The sequence below is a fragment of the Aulonocara sp. 'chitande type north' Nkhata Bay genome, linkage group LG17 (assembly GCF_057382095.1).
Source record: "Aulonocara sp. 'chitande type north' Nkhata Bay isolate Kocher_YH1m ecotype deep benthic linkage group LG17, A_spYH_male_GT1.1, whole genome shotgun sequence".
Taxonomy (NCBI): Eukaryota; Metazoa; Chordata; class Actinopteri; order Cichliformes; family Cichlidae; genus Aulonocara; species Aulonocara sp. 'chitande type north' Nkhata Bay.
In genome coordinates, this window is record NC_141360.1 from 36,757,865 (window position 1) to 36,781,685 (window position 23,821).

Here is a 23,821-nt window from a genome sequence, read left to right on the forward strand (position 1 = left end):
TGGCTTAACTTGGGCATTGAAAAATATCCCATTTCTTTGCCATGAGAAACTGGGACTACTTCTGCTTCCACCAGCAGTCAAATCATTAATAAACACTAGTGACCCGATTTCACTGGCAGACATACATGCCCATGGCATAATAATGCCCCGCACAATGTTAGCTGTTGTGTTTTTCTTAACCATAGAAATAATTTCCACATCAATAATTGCCGTGTGTAAGTGGGGTGGACTGGAAGCTGCCTCTTCTGCCAGTGCAAAGAATTTTAACTAATGTATTATCCCTGAGATGTCTTAATATAAGAAACAGAAGATTGTGCAGACTGTCCTGTATTTATAAAGCAAAAGATTTTCATTAATCCACAACAAAGGTCCTTTTTTGGAAGCTTTCTGTCATTTAATTGTTTACTTTGGTGTACTACAAACGGCCACAAATGAAACCTACAAAAATACAGATGAAATTTCAAAATCCATTTTCCACATGCCGTCAGATTTGGCAAACCTGTCCAGTAGGCCAGCTTGGAATCGATTCGGGGGCCAGGGGCCAATTGGGCCTTATGTTTGATATACCTGTCCTAAGCAGTTAATTTAAATATACAAATTAAAGCTTAAAGTCTGCACTTCACTCACGCCTTAACTGATTTAAAATACATTGTGGTGATATACAAAGGAAAAAACGACAAAAACTGCTTCGCCTTCTAACAAATTATGGCCCCAACAGTTAAAAATCAAGCGCACTTATGTACTCGTCCTTAATGTGTCACAATTCTCTATCCTAAGCTACCTGTTTTAGCTTCTGTCTCTTTTCAAGTCCCACACTGTATCTCCTCTCCTTGGTGGAGTTAAACATGGGACTTAAAAATAACATAAAAGTAACGCTCAAGATAAATAAATGTAATAAAAGTTATATAATTACCTATGAAACGTACTAAAGTACTATTTACAAAAAGTTAAATTACAGTCGGAGTCCCTAGCAGTTAAGCTAACTAGTGGATACAAGTTTTGCATCTGTTCTGATTAAGGCAGCCACTTTCCACAGGGAGGCGCTGTTGCTCCACACACACACACATCCGAACACCCTCCGCCGTGACAACACCCGGCGTAGCCGAGTGTCCACCTGCTTTGCTCAGCTCCGGTCGTTTCTCCTCTCGGGTAGGCATCTGTATTCAGCATACAAACAGTTTTTTATTACTGTGTTCAAATGGTGAATGCGGCCGATTAGAAGACTGTCAATTAACGCTAAATCACTTCGAAGACATGGGTTTGGCGCTTCTCTCCAACAGCTCAGATAAAAAGTCTGCTAATGCCAATCCTTGTCCATCTCTACCATTAACTCCATTCTCCTTTTTTTTCCACAGCGAGTGGGCAGACAATTTCTATCTTAAGTGTTTTATTTGTTCATATGCTAATAGTGCGATGAAGTTAGCTCACAGAGAGGGGGGCATGTAAACTGCTTTGTGTGGGCTGGAGTTGAACCTGCACCGTCACGCTTGTGGAGTTTTGCTCTGTGGGTTCTTTTTTCCTAAGTGCATCTTAAAAGGCCAAAGCGAGGCACGTCTTCGATGCAAATTTAGCAGAAAAACTGTTGAAATATGCATTTTACTTAAGCCAATACAGTTTCTGATATTTCAGGCTCCTGACATTCAGAGAGGTAAAGCAGTTTTATGGGGATTAAATGAGCTAGTAATGGCCCTGTGATATAGAAGGCCACCTTCAAGCCGCTGTTGAAAGACATCTCCCATCTTCATAAACAATTGGAGCTAATGCAGTCGCACAGCAGAGTCTGACTCCATCCCTCGCTCCTCTCTTTTGTCTGTCTGTCTTCACCAGATACTAATTGCGCGGGGAGGTAAACACGGCAGTCAAGTGGAGAGGACGGCGAGTCAAGCGTGAATATCAATCTCCCCACATCAGTGTCATCAGATGACTTTGACTGAGTTGAAGGCAGGCCTCATTAGAGATGTGGTTCAGGCAGGGGTGCTGCGGGTGGCAATAACATCCAGGCGTAGGGCTCTGATGTTCTGGAAGTCTGCAGAGCTCACCAGGTAACAGGCCTGCGGATGTATAATCCAAGCTCCACTCCCCAAACCCAGCCCTCACAGAAGTGTCAACAGGGTTCAGGGAGGAAATGTCACATTCCCCACATAGGCGTGCTCCTCTGCATGAAGGCGTGAGGAACAGCACAAGTTCGTAGGTGTAAATGTGCATCCCGTAGTCATGCAGCCGATTGTTATGAGCTTGTGCCACCAGCTTTATTTATTTTTTTCTTTTGCCCTTTTTTCCTGGCTCCATGTCAGCAAGTGACAGCAAGAATTGCCTGCGTTGCACACAGGTGTCAGACCTGGCAACTAACTTTTCCCACCCTGCCGCCAAGATTTTCTTGGGGAGGGGGGGTAGAATATGGCGCCTGGCATTTTTGACTTCTTTCACCAGATCAAGAAGGAAGAATGTCAAGCAGATGCATCTTGTATCTGAGCTGGTGTCGCACGTTCTCTGTCAGCAAACCCACAGCAGAGATGTTGTTATTTGGCATTTGCCTTTTTATGGCTTTGAAGATATTTTTATTGTTTTTTGTTCATGAAGTTAAGGTAAAGCAAGCAGAGGAAAAAGAAAAAAACAACGGCTAATTGATAATTGGCTAATCATATCAGATTTTACCCCTTGGCTGTAAAGCTTTAAGTCTGCACTTCACTCACACTTTAATTGTTTTAAAAAAAGCCGATGAGGCATTGTGATCACCCAGGTGTGCGGCGCGGATACAAAGAGCAGTGAACACGGTAACTGGAGAAAGAGGCAACGTAGGATTTTCAAATTCATACCGTAGGCCCATCTGCAAAAATTTTTGGATGACTTAAAATCCCGGTGACCATGATCTCAAGGTTAAGGTCAAAGGTCAAGCTTTCTGAAAATCTTGTGAACATGATAACTTGGGAAAGATGTTACCTGGGATTTTCAGATTGGCATCTACTAAAAACTAGGGGTGGGGGAAAAAATCGATACTGCGTAGTATCGTGATATTTTATTTGCTAATAATGTATCGATACAGGGACAGCAGAAATTGATATTTTGTTACAAAAAAAGTTTTTGTGGACTGGAACATGCTCTGACTTCAGAGGATGTTGATCCTTTTTCTGAGCAAGAATCCTGACATTCCTTCACTGTCCAAATGTGTTTAACTTTTTTTTGGCAGCAATAAACATGACAGTTTACTTATTTTAATTTAAGACATGTTTTATTTTAATTAACTTTAAAACTTTTTTATTTAATGTAAAATTATATTTTGTTTTAATTTACTTTCAAATTCTTCAGTTGCTGAATGGGCTACATAGTTTTCATAAATTTCATAGTTCAGAATAGCTATAATTGTACCAGATGGTTGCATTCAGTTAAGTTGGACTAGACTGTAATACAAACCGTTCAGTTTGTCAACAATAAAACTGACTGAAATGAGAGAAAGACTGAGAGTGAGACTTTGATATTAGATAAAATGAATACTGATAAAGTTTACCTTTATGTACAGAATCTGAATATTGCAAAATATTTTAAAAAATTGCAATAATATCGTATCGTGGGATGTATGGTGATTCCCACCTCTACTAAAAACCTCTGACAAGTTCAAACCTCAGTGACCTTGACCTCAAAGTCCTAGGTGATTTTCAGAAAACTTGACCTGTGACCTTGATTGTGACCTCAAGAAGGAAGTCAACGAGGACTTACAAATTAGCTGCATCTGCTAGAATGCTGAGGGGTATCACTGGCAGCCATGAGTATTTTTATAACAGTAAAGAACATAACACAGAGGCCCCTGATCAACTTGATCTGTGAGGAGTTGTTGTTTGTTTGTTGTTTATATTTTATATTCTAAACGATGGGAGAAATGGTGAATGTTTGCCTATAAAGTAAAAGCTGCTGAAACCAACATAGTTCATTTGGCACCACTGGCACAAGCACAATGGAATGATCTAGTTTAGCAAAGGTGAGGCACGGCAGACACATAGAAGCTACAGCTGCTAATGTTAGGACACCGGTCAATCAGTGCAGCCATGCCTTCCATGCCAGAATCCAGGTGTTGAGGTATTAAAAAAGAATTCAACTTACTCAGAGTTGTTATGAAAACGTAAACTATCTATAGATGCCCATACTGTTTTTGCCCCAGGATGCTAACATACTTTTCAGTTCTGTGAATTCAAGACATGGGGGTACATAACATGGGAGTCTATGGAGATTGAGTCTGTACTTTATCATTAATTCTTCTCCAAAGAAAGTTCACTATAATGAAAACAAAAACAATCCTGCATTATCATGAGCTCTGTGGGGAATTTGAACCACGGGGACAGTGCGGCAGTACTCACTGCTAACTACCAGATGTGGCGTGTTAAAGCATGTGTGATGAGGTTAGATGCTACTTAGTAAAAGGAGAAGCACAGCCATGACTACTGTGACTCCTCTAAAAACTAAGCAAAGATGAAGTCCAGTGTAAATTCTACTAGTTAAGCTTTTTTGAAATTGATATTTGGTGACTTAAAAATCCTTTTTCCTTTCATACAAATGAAACAAAAAACCTCTAATATTTGTTATGTGTAGCTAACATTTGTTATGTGTATGTACAGTCAGCTGGTTGTTGTTTGGGACGTTTCAAACGTGTTGCAGTCGCAGATGTTCCCCCTAGTGAATAAAGTGCAATGTCAACACTCTTAACATTGTGTAGGGTGTTTTGCCCATTTCTTATTTGCTTTTCAGGTTTTCATTTAACAGCAGTTATGAATGCTGATAAAAATGGCTAATATCAGGCAATACCATCAGTCTGCCAAGAAATTGGTTAGGTTCCAGCCAGCATGCCACATGTCACACAGTTCTTTGAGTGCAGTTTTTGAAGAGTAGCTGATTAATTTTCAGCAAAAGTAGTAATAATTGTATTTTTGCATGAAATTTTAATTTCGAGTTTAATAGCTTTTGTTCATTTTCATCACATTTGTGTAGCTGTGAAACTAAGCAGGAGTGACTTTCTTTTGAGATGTTTTCATGTCACTCTGACCGCTTCCTAAAATGTTATAGCGTTTATGCACTGCCCAACATAGTGCTCCCATCACAAGCTGATTTCCAATCCTCTGCTGGGATTTTAGTTTCCAAATCTTCATTCCATGCGTATTTACCCTTTAAATGAATCTTTGATAATATTCCTTTTCTTAAACGGCGCTTTGTGATTGTTCTTTAAACAGAAGATGTTTAATAAGTGCTCTGGTCTGCTCTTAAATACCTGGCAAAATGGATATGTCAGCACGGGCATGCTTCAGTGTTGGCTCAAAATGACATTCGATTCAAAAGTCACGCTTTAAAGTTCTTTTGAATCACATTGCCAGACATGCCGGAGAGGTTAAAAATCTTGGGTTTTACTGTGAATTTGTGGCAAAAATATTTCTCCAACCAGCACAAAAGCCTCAAAAATGCAGATGAGAATCATCTTGTTTGTGACTGAAAGTTCAGAGGTGTGTGAGGTGACTCGTAAAGGAAACACTATGAACTGTGCCCCGATCCTCCTGCATTAAACATTGCGCAAACTATCCACTTTCCATTTTGGAACACACACAAATATTATCCTCCACCGCTCCCTCCCTGCTTCTTTCCTTCTCTCTCTCTCGGTCTCTCTCAGCAGGTCCCTGATAGGCCCAGTCTCCAGTGGCTATGTTCAAAACACTGGGCCAGAATAGCACGGGCCCTAGGTAGATAAATATTTATGGGGTGCGTTTACTTCTTACCACAGAGGAGAAGTAGAAATAGTGTTTCCAAGGTGAGCAAAACAAACAACTTCAAAGGAATTTAAATGCAGTTCATGTAAATTTTCTCCCACAGTCACATGTTTCTGCAAAGATTATCGTTATATTGTTAATGAAGGATTTTGCGCCTGATGCCAGATGACCTGATTATTGTCTGTTTGCTGGAGCTGGAGCCCAGAGGCACTGGCGAAGATGAAGCTAATGAAAGCATGCACACACAAACATGCGCCGTACATTCCTAGCCATAAGGTTATGTCATTAAGTCATGGCTTCTGGGCAGCAGTCAAACCAGCAGCTGCATTATTCATTGATCAGAGTGGACTGTGATCAGAAACAGCAGTGCTAATGGATGAGATGAAAGAGATGCTCAGCACGGAATAAACCAAAGAGAGTAAAAAAAAAGAAAAGAAGAAAAAAATCAACGATCCTCTGGGATGTCATTTATTTACTGCTAATCTGTAAAATGCTATGCAGGCTTTTCACTGAGGCTGCAGCTTAACATCTGAGATCTAATAGCTACGGTTAAATCTGGGGGATAATATCTCTCTGGAATCCCGTTCAATAATTCAGCTCGCAGACGGCTGCTCGTCACATGTGCCCCCATCAAACGCAGTCAGGCGATCGTCTAATTATCTGCTAATGTCATGATTCAGCTGGCTCCGGAAACGTGCCGATGATGGCGCGCGTCTGGGGCGGGCTGGCTGGTTGGTGAGTTGCGGGGGAGGGAAGGTGGGAGGTGGGGGATCAGCAGGCCTCGGAGCACAGCCCTTTGATGTGAAAGATAATTACTTGTGTAGTTAAGATAATTAGCACAAGTCCAGAATAAAAGTAAATAGGCTAACTGTCGCTTCCACTCTAGCCTGAATGAACTCAAGCTGCGAGGCAAACAGCGTGTGATTTTCCTCACAGCTGAAAGTGAAATAAGATTCGGAACGAGCACTCGGACTTTGTGCGGTGTGTATTGTATTGTATTTGCATTTTGGATGCGTGCTTTGAAACTGCATAAAAGTTGTAGAAGGTGATGTTATTTAGAGTCACCTCAGCTGGGGCAGAATCTGTAAATTCAACAAATTGATTGTTGGCCATTATTGGCACATCTGATGGTTATATGGGGAATAGGGTTGCAGGGTGGGTCATGCATTATCCGTGTTTTAACATTTGAGGGATAAACAATAAAAAAAGAAGACGCCATGTCAGGATTAGGATCGAGAACAGTTTTCAGATCATCCAATCCATTGAAATTCTATGCCCTCCAGGCTCCTGAGCTACTTTATCAATGCTGTTACTCCTTTATGACACTTGCTCATCGCAAAGCAGCTTTTCCCTAATCTATCAGTGGAGCCTTTGCACCCAGGATTTATGTGCATATGTTTTTTCAACCGTATTCCTACCCTGTGTGCAAACTTTGAGATGATTAAAAAAAAAGTTGCCTTTTTTTCTCCTCTGCTCCCAAACAGAAAAATTGATTGGGAATCAACAAGGGAATCGACTATGAATCTGACCTTTAAGTCGACTCGATAATCTCACTGGTATCAATACACGAGCTGCATCACAGGCTCTGCTCTTTTTGGGTGTTGTTCCTTAGCTTTCCATCCTATGCAAAGTATGGACAGCAACGCTGAGTTTTTGTCTGTGAAATTTTCATCCATTTTTAGGGAGTAAAACAAAAGCGGTATTGATTTATGGGCCAATATTCACACGACCTTCTCGGCTGCGATTTTGTGCCTGCTGCATATGAAGCAGTACGTGCTGAAGGTATTGTAAAATTCAGAGTCGAAGCCCGCTGCTGGACGAGCTACGTGCTGTAGCCATTTGTAAATTACCAGCAGGCAGGATTACAGTGTTAGTGTCACTGCTCGTGCTGTGGATGAGGTAAAGCCTGTTATACTTTCCTGCTGTCAAAACATTACTTTCTGCTAAAATTAGGCTGCTACCTACTCAGCTCTATTGATGCTTTTAAAGGAGCCAGTTGACTATTGTCGCCACTGTATTAAGAGTCTAAATAGAGCATTTGGTTTTCTTTATCCATCAGAAGAAATGTTAAGGTCACAAACTTTGTTTCACAGAGTGTTACAAACCCTTTAGAAACAAGAACCCTTACAAGGTGATGCAGGATCTTGGATGTGCCTGCACACATTTAAGCAGGTTCATCCTGGCTCTTATGGAAAACAGAGCCCCCCACTGCTGGGATCACCATCCTGCCACATTCCAAGGACACTGTTGTGATAGACAGGGCTTAATGTGTATCTTGCCAGAATTGGATCTGATCCTGGGGACTCTGCCACGAGGCCCCCCTATGTTAGATTTACTCCCCACTCTCACCCCCAACACACTTCTATCTCCCCCCTCTCTTTTTCCGTGTCAAACAAACAGAAGCAGAATTGCCTCTTCTGGAGCTCCCGCCTGTTCGATTGCTGCATTGTGACAAGATCATGTACGGATCTGTGTCGCCGAGTGCTTTGTGTGTTTTTCCCAACAATGGAGGAGAAGGGGAGGATTTGTGTGTGGAAACAGGCAAGCAAGAAAACAAAGAGCAGGTGTGACTCTGTGAGCTTGTTTTGACGCCTGCGACACCTGTACATATATTTTATGTACAGGTGTGTGTTGTAGAATATGTGCCTCCCTGTACTCGTTTGCATGCCTGTTTACACTTGGGGACAAGAGTGGGGGGAATCGTAGATGCACCTGCTGCCACAAAGCTGTAATTTCCCTCGCAGAATTTAGCCGAATAATCGTGCTTTCCCTGCTGGCGCATCGTGCTTCAAAGCACCGATGAAATGGAAAAAAGCGTCGATTTGGGGCGTGATTGTCGGAAACGCCACACCTTCCCACTCTGTCTAGGGTGAGTTGGCATGGCAACTGGTTGCATAACCAGCCAAAAACTTTTCCCTACTCTTTATACCTAAAGGCCTAATCATATCCATAAAAGGCAGCACGTATGTGAAATAAAGCCATGCTTGAGTCTGAGGCATCTGAACTGTCTCCACATTCACATTAGCTGTCAGCATATGTGTAAATAATCTACATTTTATACCAAGCTATCATTAATCCAGAAGACGGCGAGAATAAAGATACCTCGGGCTTGTTGTCACTGTGATACCGCTTAGATACACAATAGTAGCATCAGTTCATGAGGTCTCCATGTTGTGAAGCTGTGAGCAAACCAGCGGGGCCCCATTCTCCCCGGCTTTTAGATAGCTGACTCTTGTCTCCCGCAGATCTGTGGTGGTAACATCCTTATCTGCAGCAAAAAGCCTGCCATCCAGGTTTATCCATTTGGCTGAAGACTGACATTACTGCAATAGTGTCCCTTCTTATCTGTTTCTGAGGCTGAGGAAGAAAATGCAGAACAAGACAGACTACTATTTCATCTGGGGGAAAAAAAGAAAAGAAACAATGGTTTCATGTGTAGGCACTGCTGAAGCGCCATCTTTTATCCATTCTCATGTATGAAGGCACAGTGTGATGAGCTGTTTTTAATCTGTGTTTGCATCCTAGCATAGCAAACACACACACACATACATACATACATTGATTGGTCTTTTGGAATTTCCATGTAAACAATGTAACTAGAAAGTTCTAGGAGCCTGGATGTTTTTTAAATACCTGCAATTTGGCACAAAAAAAGGTCAAACTAGGTATAGCCCCACATTTCTCTGCATTAGCCTAAAGCTCATATTAAGGGAGGCAAAATCCAATCACCACCTCCTCGCGGTGCCTCCTGGATAACCAACCAATGGTGATGGTCTTCGATGTCAGGCGGTGTGACAAGTTGATCAAAGCTTCAAATTGTCGCATCAAATGGCAATGGAATGTCAAAATTCGGGAAATGCTAGGGCGTCCCCCACAGGCGTCGCCCAAACGACATGGGAAATCAGCGAGGGCTACCCACTCATTGACGGAGTGGGCTAAAGAGACGAGTCCATCTTCGTTTTGGAACAATCAATATCGGAACCATGACTGGAAGAAGTCGTGAATTGACTGCTGCCCTGAAGACCCGCTGCATCGACATTGCCTGTGTCCAAGAGACAAAATGGAGCAGAGCAAAAGCCAAGGAAACTGGTGAAGGGTACAAGCTTTATTACAATGGAGAAACAAAAATCCAAAATGGTGTGGGTATCGCGATTGCTGCAAAACTCAAAGGCAGCGTCGTGACCGTCAACCGATTGTGTGATCGTCTCATGTCTCATTGAAATAGACTCTGGAAAGACAACTCTGCGAGTGGTCTGCTGCTACGCCCCACAAGTGCGGTGCTCAGATGAGTCCAAAGATGAATTTTGGGTACAACTTAAAGATCATCTTTGCTCAGTCCGGCCAGAAGAATGCTTGGTCATAGGCGGTGACCTGAATGGTCATGTGGGACCAGAAGAGATGGTTATGAACAACACCATGGTGGACAAGGACACGGTATGCGAAACGAAGAAGGCTGCAGAATCCTGGATTTTGCCAAAGCCCACAACCTCATCGTAGCGAACACCTACTTCAAAAAGCGGCTATCTCACCTGATAACTTACGCCAGTGGAGGACGGTTCACACAGATTGATTATTGAAAATCTACAAAACGGTGGTCTACCCAGTAGCCCTATATGGCTCCGCATGTTTTCCCGCATTGACCACACATGAACAGGCCCTAAACACCATGGAGATGCACATGCTCAGATGGAGCCTGGGAATTACAAGACGGGACCGTGTTACAATCAAAGACATACAGAAGCGACTAGGTGTAGCTCCAATTAAGGAAAATATACTCGAGTCCCGTCTGAGGTGGTATGGACACGTAATTCGAAGCTATGAGAACTCTGTAGCAAAAACGGCTATGGTGATCGACCCAGAAGGATGCCAGCCTCGAGGCAGACCACAGAAACGGTGGATGGACAAAATTAAGGAAGACATTAAGACTGTCAACGCATCACCTGAGGACGCCTTGGACAGAACCAAATGGAGAAACCTTTGCGGAAGAGCGGACCCTGTATCAGCGAGAACAACGGCAGGATGAAGAAGAAGCCTAAAGCTCATATTAAAACTGAACCTGGCATTCTTTGAAGAATTTGGTTGGACTTTGTTTTTTATTACTCACCAAGATCTTATTTTCTTTTTTCTATGTTATTACATTAAATCTGCTGCTACTGTGTATATTAGCTTTTAAGATATTATTATTTTGAATTATTTAACTAAGAAAATAATTGGATTGTTCATAACACTACACAGTGTGGTCTAAGGACCAAGGTTGACTTAGACCACAGCCACGCAGGCCTAGAGCCTGGTCAACAACTATCTAGCAACTAGCTGTGAGAGAAAAAATGTCTGATTGGTGAGTCTTACTGGCATTTGCTACATGCAAACAGCAATTTGCTAACAACCAAAGCAATCAAAAGGAGGTTCTTGGTGCAGCATCCCCCTTGTGACTGATTTCACCAAACAACCTCCAGCAACCACTTACCAACTAGTTTGAGAATACAAACCTTTCCCTAGAAACCAACGGTTGTTAGCGGTTGCTGAGTGTTCTCTAGGTTTGTGTGATGCAAATACACCTGTTGGAACATGCTAATAGTAAGTTGTGTTTCTTCCTTTAGCTGGAACAGTTTTTTTGCACTTTTTACTGAATCATCATCAGAGACTTGTTTGTACAATTGAGGAAACGCAATGATATAAAATTTTTGAACAATATTATCACTTTTCGTATTATGATTTGTAATGCAACGGGCCTAGTTAATGGCTACTAAGAACTTTGACCCAAAAGTATTATTGAGACAATCTAACAGTAGACAAAAAAAAATTGGTTTTCTTTTTTAATAAAAGCTACTGCAGGACTTGGGCCATGAAAATCAGAAAACAACTCTGCATTCTACATGGAAGGCATTTAGAGAGGGCTACGCTGTGAGGTTTTATACTTTGGATAGGCTATAAGTTGAATGTCCACTGGTTTTCAATCCTCAGGGTGCCGCTTCAGGGGAATGCAGTGCTCAGGTCAGAGATTGTTAAAAAATAAAGGATGGTCTGTCGGACACGTTAGAGAAGGACCAGCGATGTGCTTTCTTTCATGCTCTGCTTGTTGTTTTTTTATCACTGGATCTGGCACCGTTCTCCTGTCAAATAAGCGCACTAAGTTATCTTGCTAGATGGTAACAATAAAGCCACTGCGGTTTCTTTTCCCACAGATTGCTGGATTAAGTCAAAGTGATTCATTCTCTTTTTGTAGCCCTCTTCAGCTCTTTTATTGTACCCCTCCTCCAGCCAATCCTTTTGCAGAGTGTACTACCTGTTTTTCCTGTAGGGACCTGTTAACGCCGCTAGATATTTCCCCGTTGCACCTGACTCCTTAAGTGTTTGTGTACTACTGTGTTTTAACACTCCCAGCAGCCCACACTCATACTGTTAAATGATTAATACTTAATATAAGGACCTACCAACTTTCTCACTCAACACGTTCCCCACCTCTTCCTCCCTGTCCACGTTCCTTGCTTGCCACCCTCCTTCGTGGCTATTGATTGTAGAACAAAGGGGAGGGACTTGGGCTGACCCCCGCATTACAAGTGTGCAGAGTATAATTACCTGCAGTGCTTTGTCCTCACTCTTTATTCACATCCTTTCACCAGCCCTCTCTCCACAAGCCAAACAGATGATGCGGGGGGGCTGGGTTAAATGAAACATGCCAGGTTTTTAATGGAGTTTATTTACTTTGTTGTGTTTACATATTAATGTCAGTTATGATTCCATCTGCATACTGGGCCGCTGTGTCTATACATCTGTGGTGGAGGCTTAATCCTACTCTATATAATGCATTAGGAGCTGAAAGTGAAGCCCTTGTCACTAGAACCCACATGTGAAACAGGTTGTACTCTCCAGCAAGGAAGTTGTTTGGGCGTAAGATTTTGTCTTTAAAAAACCCCAAAAATAATAAAGGCTCATTAAACTGTTGCAAGTAATTTACACAGAAAGGAATAAAAGAACTTTTGGCTTAGAGGTATCTTTGCCTGAGCATTTAAAGCATTTTGTGTTGTATGAATTGGCTTGGAAGGTTTTTAAGGTAGCGTGGAGGAGGATGCTATTGGGCTTAACATCAATGTCCAGTTGCTTAGCTGAAGGAAGGCCATCTCACTGAGGTAATAAGAATATATGATCACAGCCTGCAATTTCAGATTGATTTACCAAAGCGTCAAAATGGATTTTGTGTACTTTCAGACATTTGTGAGGTATTTGCACTACACTATTTTTCTTTTTCATGGAGCACATAATTGCAATTTGTCCGCTCTGATGTCTGATTCAGATTCTCCGAAGGGAAACTTTTGATTTGATATTACAGTCATTCGCAGCAACTCGCTCTACAGGGGGTGGCTCTTTAGTTGTTAGAGGGTGCTTGGAAACATTGCAGAACTGCCCTGCAATAGAGGATTTAGAATTTCATTCAGCAAATCCAAATATTTTCAGGAGAAAACTAAACTCAAATAGAACATTCCAAATATATGTGCTGTAGACAGTGCTGAGAGTACTGATAACAAAAGACAAACTCTGTAACGGCACTGTTTTAGGTTTTTAAGAAAAGATATTGACATGACAAAGCTTCATCCTGGACTCCTCCACTGTGCCCCTTCCTAAAAAAAAATGTAACTGATGATTCCCCAATTAAGTGGAATGTTTGCTATGGTAATCCCTCCTCACCACCTACTTGGTGAGGAGGCTGTTGGAGAGGGAATAGGCGGGCATTTGCATCCACACTGATCATTAGTTTATGGAAATGTTAAAATACAGGCTTAGCAAATGACTTGAGCTTAATTATTACTCTTGGTGTTTGTTTCGCTCAATTACTCTGTGCTGCGTGTTAAATGTATTTCAGAAATGGAACTATCCGAATCACGGCGGTGGTATCACACATACAGACCAGGAAGCACTGACAGTATGAAAAGGTCTGTCAGCAGATCCCAGATGTTCATTTCTGCTACACACTGTTCCTCTACTAACACGGACGCTACCGCAGATTTTACACTGGAAAATCCAAAGTCTGAACATTTTGTTCTATGCCAGCTCTCAGGGCAGAGGTCATTTGGGTGATGTGTACTATGACAAGCCACTGTTCGTGCAGGTCAAACATTCCAGGCTCAGAGGCTGTACAGATATTTAATAATGAAAATACAAGACCGTATTTGGAGATACATTCAGATTTGCCCTGTATACAAAAAAAAAAGAGTTTAAGTCAATAGAAGCAGTACATGTTTAACGAGACACTGAACCGGAGAGTTAAAGGCACATGATTGGACCTGCATGTACGTCATTGCTTACAAGACTACACAAAGGACTTCAGTGTTTCACAGTAAGTTTGCTGTTCATCACTCTATCTATTAACTTATATCTTATGTACATTAGTGTACTGCTTAGGCAAGCTTGATTAATTAGGTAAGTGATGAACAGCTATTGCAAGGGCACAAAACTGAATTTTTAGCTGCATCAGTAGTTGGTAGATTCATTAATTCGCCAGACACTTTAATTAGTCTACCAGCTAAATTGCATTTTAAGAGAGTCTGGTTGTTTACCTGCCAAAGTGTGAAAATAGAGTATATAAACAGCCCTGGAGAAGCTTAACAGCGTATGTCTGGTAATGGCTCCCACACTATAGCTATCGAAAGCTGCAATTCTTGTTTCCTTATAACATAAGTTGATCGTGTTGCTTTATGTGTGTGATGGCATTTATTTAAGTCTAACATTAATTTGAGGTAGAATGTCAGAGCTGAGATGTGTTGACTGTATGACTAATGTCTGAATCTTTTTTTAATACCAGGAATGTCTGCAGTTACTTGACCTGAGAAATATGAGTTTAGTCTCAAAAGACAGACCCAGTGTTAGCTGGAAGTTTTTGAGTTGCTCCAGCAGGAACATGCAGAGGCGTTCGGAGGTGCTCAGCTGTATGTGTGTGCTCGAGAGCTGTGGGCTGCATGTGCTCCACATAGCTGGAGAAAGTGCTCAAAGCATTGCGTGCAATCTTCCTTAATACCCCTGCTAGTGGACAAGATTTTGTGCACTTTGTTCAAGAAATTTTTGATTCTTCAACTGCTTTTTGAGAATAACTGAATAGAAAACGTGGCCCTTATCAGCAAGGAAGTAGATCATGCTTTTGCCTGCCATGTCGATGTACAGTGCAAGAGTCTTGACCACTTTTATCTTTCAGCAAAGCCTAAAGTCTCTTGCGCAAGTTTTCTTATCATTTCTTTAAATATTGTTCTCAAAGGTTGTTCAAAGCTTCTCTTTGGATTTTGGCTTTCTTTTATTTTTTTCTCTGATCCCACACTGCTTTAGTGATGTTCAGGTCCAAGCTCTAGGGAGGTCAATCCCAGACTGTTAGTGTTCCACTGTGTGTTTTTAATGATTTGGCAGTGTGCTTAGGGTCATTGTCATGCTGAAAATAGTGCAGAGAACTATTGCACAACTTAAAAAAAGTACAAGAAAGTCTTGCACCTTGGAAGCAAAATATTTAGCAGCAAACGAGGGTTGGCTGAAGACTTTTACAGAGTGCTGTACAAATCCTAGAACATATTGCTTGAAGAGGCATGAGTTGGCCCTCTTCTTTATGGCATCTCCAGGACAGATGAGCCTGTAATGATATTCATCAGTAAAGACCTGTCTCTGCTCAAGAAGGTAATGAATAACTCACCATGGATATAAAGTACATTTCCATTTCAATAACTGTCAACGGTGATTTCGGGGGAAATATCCAACTGCAGTTTTTTTCAGACAGGTAATGCAAAGTCACAGTTCGGTAATCACAGCGAAGTTGATTTAAAATGTGATGAAACATTGCAACATGAGAAACCATTATAATATTAATAGATTTACATTCAAATGTAGATGATCAAGCTGGACAAAAACGAGTAAAAGCCAAATGTTCACCTGAAATATTTAAAATCCTTAAAGGGATTGTGGAGAAAGATCACACAATTGCTTGTGTACAGAAAATCCAAGCTTTTTTTCTTGTGTTTGAGTTTAGAAGAGACTGTGTGGACTGTTTCGCTAACATCGTCCAGAAAATGCAAGACAAGCACCATGAGCACACCATTGTCAGGCAGATGGCATGTTTGGACCCAGCAAACATGTCCTCAGACCCAGACTTGTGCCAGGAAAGAATGAAATGACTTGTGGAGCTCTCTGCAATCTGTCAGGAGGTGTCTCTGCTGGTTCTCATGTTTTCAGAAGTCTCGCCGAGAATGTACATTGCACTTACCTGAAGGTTATTCATTGTCACACACAATACAGCAGTGACAGGATTCTCATCCTAGTAAATGCTTTCATTACATTTGATGGATTGTCTCAGTAGAAAAAAGCTGAATCATTTTCTTTTTCCCCCCATTGATTTGGAAAGCATGGGCTTTCTGCAGGAATCTTCTGCTCCCGTCGGGCAACCAAACAAAGGTTTGCGAACGGACACGTGGAGATTTATGCATATGCATCGGGACACAGCTGTAGCTCCGTGTTTGATGTGTCTGTGGAAGAGCTCTCAAAGTAACTTGACAAAGGAGCCTATAGCAGCTCCATCTTCAGAAAGTCCTCCGTCTGTTCTACAACTGCGTCAGGAAAAAAAGACAGAGCAATGCACAGAAAAAAAGAAATTGCTTTGAGCCATCTTGAGATTCTCAGAAATGGGCCTGGGGGGTGACCTGAAAACACAAAACCGGAAGAGGTGGCTGAATGTAAATCACACCCTTATGGCCCTGCTAATCAACAGGCCCAGCAGATGGGAGATGTTACAGTCATATCCAGGGGTGGCTTTGTTAGCCTTTTGTTAGCTTCAGTGTTCAACTCTTTCTGGCTTTATCTGACGATCTACTGTCGGTTGGCTCTTCTAAAATATCTGTCTAAAAAGTTTGGACCTCATCTTCCAAACAAACTTTGATTTGTGATACAAGCCATCAGGCCCAGAGTCTGGTGGTTAGTATCATATGACTGTTTATGTAAATATGTGAGTTAAATTTAGTGGGAACTATGTGTAGTAAATCTTTTTACTGGGATTGTTTTCAGAGGTTGAAGCTCCAGCCACAATTACAGTATATAGAACAGTTTTATCATAAGACCAGCATGTCTCGGTCTTCATCAGGTTCATTGAGAATTAAATTGCATTATATACAGGACTTTCATTAACATAAAGGGGGAAAAAATCCTAATAGGAAAGATTTGAATAAACCCATCATGTGTGTGCAGTTTACCTGTCCACCAATCCACCCAGTCTAATTCCACAGTTGTCTACATCCAGTAAATTTACCAATGGACCAGTGTAACACCAGCATGGATTGGCTGGGCATGTCGTCATCTGATACAAGGCCTACTAGGGAGTGTCTAGTGGTAACCCTAAGTAAGTTAGGCACCTAAACAAGAAGAGTATACAATTTATTTTTTTCTCCTCCCATTATACAGACATCCACTATAAAGGACAACGAACTGCTTAATGAAGAATTTGTCAAACAAATAAATTTGTCGTAAATTATTGAAAATTGGTTTAAAGCCATAAAAAGAGGAAACAGGCAAAATATATACTATAAAAAGTAGCGATGTTTCTGTTCCTGGCTAGTCTAAAAGTAAGAAAGACTCAGATATTAAGTTACATTTGAGAACCGTTTAGTGGAAAATGTCAAAAACTAATAACAAAGGCTTTTTAAACCATTTATCACATTCTTCAGTAAATCATAGTAAACCGTGGCACTTCACTCTGTGGCACCTCACATCTTGTGTATTAAAATTCCTCGTTATGCTCTAGACAGACAAAGACGAAAAACACTTCAAAAAATATATGATGTTACGTATGATAGGAAAACCCGCTACTACAAAGATGTTCAGGTATTACTTCACAAATTACCATCAGAAAAACTTGCGACTGAAAAGTGTGGTGCTGTTCGCAATTTCACAACAACCACTTCAGTAGAAGTTAAAACCTAAAATAACAAAACAATAAATTATCCATCCATTTTCTTCCGCTTAACTGAAGTTGGGCAGCAGCAGCAGGGAAACCTAGACCTGCCGCTCGTCACAGCTTCAGCTTATCTGGGGAATCATCGAGCCTTTTCCTGTCCACCCGACAGATGTAATCTGTCCCAGTCTACACCGGGGCCTGCTCCCGATAAGACATACATGGCCGGAAAACCTTGCCCAGGAGATGAAAGCCTGAACCATCTCCTTTCGGAGGAGTGGCGGCTCTAGTCTGAGCCCCTCCCGAAGGACTGAACTCCTCACCCTGTCGCTAAGAGAGAACCCATCCGCTTTTTGGAGAAAGTTCATTTGAGCCTGCAGTGTCTGTGATCTCATCTAATAATGTTAACAAAAAGATGGGGCCTACATTAAAGGCGTTTCTCAACAATGATGCACCACCCACCACCTGGTGGCATAACATGTAGGACACAATAATGTGCTAACATTGGGCTTAATTTAAAATTTTAACAGTGACAACAGCGACGAATTGTTGGCTAGTGGGCTAGTCGCACATATCCCTAATAAAAATGCATGGATTTAGAACTGTTTTTCAGCAGTTTTTTTTTGTTTTTGTTTGTTTGTTTTAGCTTTGGTTAATCCCGAAGTCGATGTGATATCCAAGTCCATGTATGGATACATTTTCCTGCTTTATTAATTTGGATGATTCAGTTGGAAATACCACTATGACAATGCGATGAAGAAATATGTAAATAAACCTGACAAACCTACACCTGCCTACAGTATATTTCCATTAAACCTTGTCTTTGCAGTGAAATTAACAGAAAGTGGCTCAAGACAGAGTTCAGGAGTTCAGGAGCAGAGCAGCTATGGAAACATCATCCGGCTCAAAAGGTAAGATTGAGGCCTTTACAGTAAAATAACACAATTAAACTTTTACTTCCATCATATGATGCTTGTTTTTTTAGTTTCAAGATTCAAAACTTGTTGCAAACTGTTGGCAGTCGGCTTTGATATCCAGTCCAACAAACACGTCTGCCGTGTCACACACACTTTTGAAAAGCCACCGCTCGCCATGTTTTGAAACTCTGCAAACCCGTGAAACTCATCACAGCCAGGGACAGCTTTATTGTTCAGTGTGCAATTCTATAAATGCCACTTACAAAAAAAATGAGGAAAAACACCAACAATTCATTTAGCGGGCTCTCCAAAGCAATCACAATTACAGAATTGTTTTCCTTCCCTTATCAGCACTTCTCACAAACAACAGCATGGGATTTAGCACAGTGGTTAGCACTACATAATGCCATACACGTCACCGGTGATGAAATATATTTGGAAATATAATTAGAGCCGTGTGATATTAAGACCACAGTCCTGTTATTGAGCCGCGTCACCCAATTTTAACAAATTATGTCTCGGTTGTCTCGGAGCCTGAAACCTTTGTTCCTTCTCCCTCCTGCTTCATACTTCATGTTAGTGTGTGTATTTAGTGGAAACACCAGGAGGCTCCAACAGTTTCTACTCTCTTTTTTCCACATTGATTATTGTTTTGCAATCATGAAAGCAACAATATGAATGCTCATGAGCATCTCAAGATTGCAGCCTGAAATTACTTCTTTTTCAATTCATTAACACCTATTCATGGCTTATTAATTAATATAGGGCACTAAGTATTCCCCACCACAGCAGAGGGGCACATTTTTCCCTTGGAGTGATTTTAATCTTATGATATTAGCATCTCACTTTACTCATGGGCCTGTTTGCCCCACTTAGCCTCGCTGCTGCTCCCAAATAGGCCAGTCCAGTCTAGACCAGGGCAGGAACCCTGTGTGTGTGTGCAGGTGCAGCTGGTGAATCCATCCAGCTGCTATTTGTCACGCACTGGCTCACTCCCAACCCTTTTACCACCAACCACCAACACGATGCCGCATATATGCCTTGTCGAGATGCCGTTGCATGTCTGTGTGTGGCGAGGGCGCAGGCCCAAGTGTAATGGGTTGATAAATCACCCACTAGCTGCAAATTAATGAACAGCATATGAGAGCGAGTGCAAATACACCGCCAAAACGAAACAGTCGCACCAGATTGCTTTATCTATGGAATAACCCCCACCTCCAACCAAGGAAAATGAAAAAAATCAATTAAAGCACCGATATACACCTCATGCTGCTACAGTGCTCGTGTTGCTAAGGAGAACTGAGCAAAGCATGTATTTTTTGTTTATTTGCATTAGAAGAAGGGGAGGGTCTGCTGAAGGTCAGCGTAAATGGAGAAAAGGATGGGGGGAAAAAACTTTGTGTTTGCCTAGAAAACAACTTAAATCAACAAGCTGGAGTGGATAGAAATTGGATAAAACCTTCAGGGCTGCCCCTCAAGAGTATGAATTCCATATTCATTATGCTTGAATGTTGTAATTTCAAGCCCTTACCACCTTTAAAAACAGAAAAAAAAGGAGAGAAGTTAGAGTGGTGCTGTTTCTCATTTTTCAGCAGAGGACACCTTCAGTGTGACAGCAGTGCGTATGTGTTGAGATGGGAAGGGACAGGCGAGCGGAGGAGGGACGGCCAAGAATAAAGCGAAAAGAGTTAGGTGGTCAAGTCGCCACCTGTGATCCGCAGTAAAACTAAACCCTCTCATTCCCCATCCTCTCCTCCTTCGCCTCATCCCTTTGTTTTTTCTGTTTTTTTTTAAAGGTCCTCAGAGGATATTGCCGCCATATTCTTTCAGTGGTAAAACGTCCCCAGGCACAAAGCTATTTCAGATGCTTTACCGGCGAGCCTGCGGTGATAGAAAAGGCGTAATTTGTTTTGACTTTGCCTCTCACACAAACCAATCTCCCAGTGTTATTTAAGTCCCAGCTCTTCTCTCGCTCTCAGCAGCATGTGACGGCAAACAACAAATCTCAGGTTGCCATGGATCTCTGCTATTTATAGATTGTTTGCGTGTCTTTGTGTGGGTTTGTTTCTTGTAAGCGTGTGTGCGTGTGTTTAATTGTTGGAAGTTGTGTACGTGTTTGCATACACGCCTTTTTTTTGTTCCCCCCTCTCTTGTTTGTTTCCGTCGCGCAGTCGAAATACTGTCAAAGCCAAACTATTGCAGTGCGGATTCAGTCACAATGCATTGTCGCCAGACAGGAAAAAAAAATCTCTCTAACTTTGAATTAGAGTTTAAAAAAAAAAAGAGTATTCATGCTGTATTCCCAGTGCAGTCATATCTGGGCTGGTGTTATCTGAGGATACAGAGAAGAGGAAAGTGAGCCTAGATGTAGCGACAAGAAGCCTAAAAAAGAAAAAAAAAGAAAAACACCTGATATTCCTGAAATAGAGCGCTTCATTATGCCGGAGCAGAGAAGGATCCAGCCCCTGCCTGTTGATAATCAATTCCCTCTGGTGACTTCTGAACTGCAGTCTAAAGCCACGATGCAGGAAAACAGAGGATAAAAGAACATCCTCCAACTTTCCGGAGTGAGCTGCAGTCACAGCTCGCTTTGCATAAACAGATGTCAGATTTTTAGTTTGGTTGTTTTTCGTTGCCTCCCTTCTTCTCCTTTAACTGTACTTGACGGCCTCGACTAGAAGAGCCTTTTCTTGTCGAGAAGTAATTCCGTATCCACCCTAAAACAAACAGCCAAAAAAGACATTTGATTTGATACCACTTCCCACATTACCGCATCCCTGTCACACTCGCTTTTTTCCCTGCCACCAAGAACAACTTTCATCAGTTTCCCCTGTATCATGTAAAACAGTGGTTCCTATTTTTTGTATTTAACATATCCCTATAGCGGTATCAGATGCACTTGGGTGCCCACACATCCATCACCTACCACACTTCAAGTATATTAAAAATAAATTTTCAAAAATGTTAAAACAATTGTAATCTTTTATCAAGAACTTTTAGAACACACTCCATATTAGGCATGTCACCAGAACCGATACTTACATTTTCTTAAACTACCGCAGGTGTTGCAAGCAATGCATGGAAACTTTATGAAACTTAAAGCATGCAGCCAGGACAGCACATCAAGGCACAGAAGCCAGGAGGGGATCAGTCAACATGACTTTGACAGGGACTTCTCCACTATATCAGCAGATGACTGCCCCTCCCTATACCTGCTTCTGTCAGAGGTTTCTTCCTGTTAAAAGTGAGTTTGTTCTCTGTGTTACTGTGGAGTCTTTAGCTTCCAATGTAAAGTGCCTTCAGGTGACTGCTGTTGTGAAAAATTGAATTGATTTATATGTTTAAGTCTTGGTTCTATTTTCTGAACCAAAACCTAGTTTTTTATGCAGTATATATATATTTTACTTGGTCATTTTCGACTCCATTGATTAAAATAGGCACCTTTTCTGAAAAGTTTTGATGATGTAGGGGCATGCTGGGAAATATATTACTTATACTTTCTGACCTGGCTCCTTCTTTCTTGCAAGGTTCAATCTGTTCTGGGCTTGTGGGGCCTAGCTTAAGAAGATAACATGAATTTGTAGCATAGGCTTATTCAAATGTGTCCATGCTCCCAGTCTCAGACTGCAGTTGCTGTCCATGGTGCTGATCAAAAGCTGGATACTTTCGATATTACTGATTTCTGCTGTGTGCTATTTTTGCATTTACAGTGTTTGTTTGTGTGTGTGTGTGTGTGTGTGTGTGTGTGTGTGTGTGTGTGTGTGTGTGTGTGAGAGAGAGAGAGAGATGCTGCTGGTACACCGTGGCAATAACGGCCCAAAGAGTTGTCTGCCCCGGAGCCTATCACAGAGTTGTTGCGCCTGTGCTTCCTAATGAGGCTTCTTCAAAACAGATCATCGCAGCGAGCGCGTCATCACACTGATGCCAAAGAACACCTTTTGTGTGATGCCTGCAGCTTCTGTCAACATGCCAGTATTTGATGTCCTAATCAGAGAGTGCACTGAAAAAAACATGAAGTAAAACAAATTCATCAGTTTGCGATTGTAGCTTTGGTTTGAAATCGCACGCATTTGCAAATTTGTGATTTGCCGCCCCATCTCAGCGTGTATTCTGGGATATGAGGTGCCACAGAGAAAAAAGGGAGGTGATGATGTACATAGAACCCATCATATATCCAGGGCTCTAATTACGTCCATGCCCCTCCCCCTGTGTCTTAGATGGAGGAAGTGGAGGATCAGCACTTTCCATCCCTCCTACCTGCTCTATGTTCTTTTTCTCCTTTGCCACAGCAGGGCTCGTGTTATTAACCTTCTGTCTGCTCAAGCACATAGGACGCTATGGTCCTTTCTCTCTTGCTGGAAGTTAATTTTAGACAGTTGAGCTTCCTTTTGAAAATTTCCATGTCTCTCCTGCAGCATTCCCTGCCAGGATCCAGATCAGGAGATGAGGCAAATGGAAGAGGAACACATCAAAAGAGACAGATTGACTGGACAGTGTGAAACGGTTCTTGTTACATTCAAGTTGATAGTAAAGAAGAAATATGAAGAGAAGAGGAAGATGGAGTGTTGAGAGGACAGATTGAGGAAAAATTAAATGGCCTTCTTGATGAAGAGCAAGTTTGACATTGAGTGCTTGCACGTCCATGCATGTATGCACGTTTGACTGAAAGCGTGCTGCACAACACCAAGGGGCTGGGGGTCTACTTAGATTTGATGGCTAGAGTCCTTCACTCCCACGGCCTGCTCTCTGTCCTCTTATTGCGGCACTCTGTCAGCCTCGTCGTTAGAGCCGCTAAGCACCTCTCAAGGTGGTTATTGTACCTCTCATTAGCGCAGTGTGCCGACTACGCAGCGACTGTGGACGAGAGCCAGGCAGAGACGGGAATACTCATTAGATGTGAATCATGCGTGAACACAGAGGACCCTCCCTGCTGATAAACTGACAGTTTCCCCTATACGACAGGCTCAGATACCACCCCTGTGATGACCAGCAACTGGAACTCATGGTGTAGCACATATAAAAGCTGAATTCATGCTCTATTCTTTAAGGGGATGTGAAAATGATTGCTGCGTTTTAAAGTGTTGCTGTGTAGCTTTTAATTGCAGCCACAACGAGATACACAGTAGTTAAATACTTCTAATCTGGCAGTTATGAGAATAGGAATGCCACATAAGTGGATTGTGAATGTGTCTGCTGATTCTCTGACCAAATGTCAATTTTTCTGTCTGCAAACCTTCTCTGCATTT

General features: G+C 41.8%; 1 long non-coding RNA gene across 1 annotated transcript; it reads left to right on the forward strand.

Annotated features, from left to right (window-relative positions):
• The first annotated feature begins 1,033 nt into the window (after window positions 1-1,033).
• LOC147310524 (uncharacterized) lies at window positions 1,034-23,821 on the forward strand. The gene is made up of 5 exons (XR_015125808.1): window positions 1,034-1,149; window positions 1,828-2,042; window positions 18,488-18,569; window positions 21,638-21,819; window positions 22,991-23,821. It is a non-coding gene; the product is annotated as an uncharacterized LOC147310524 (long non-coding RNA).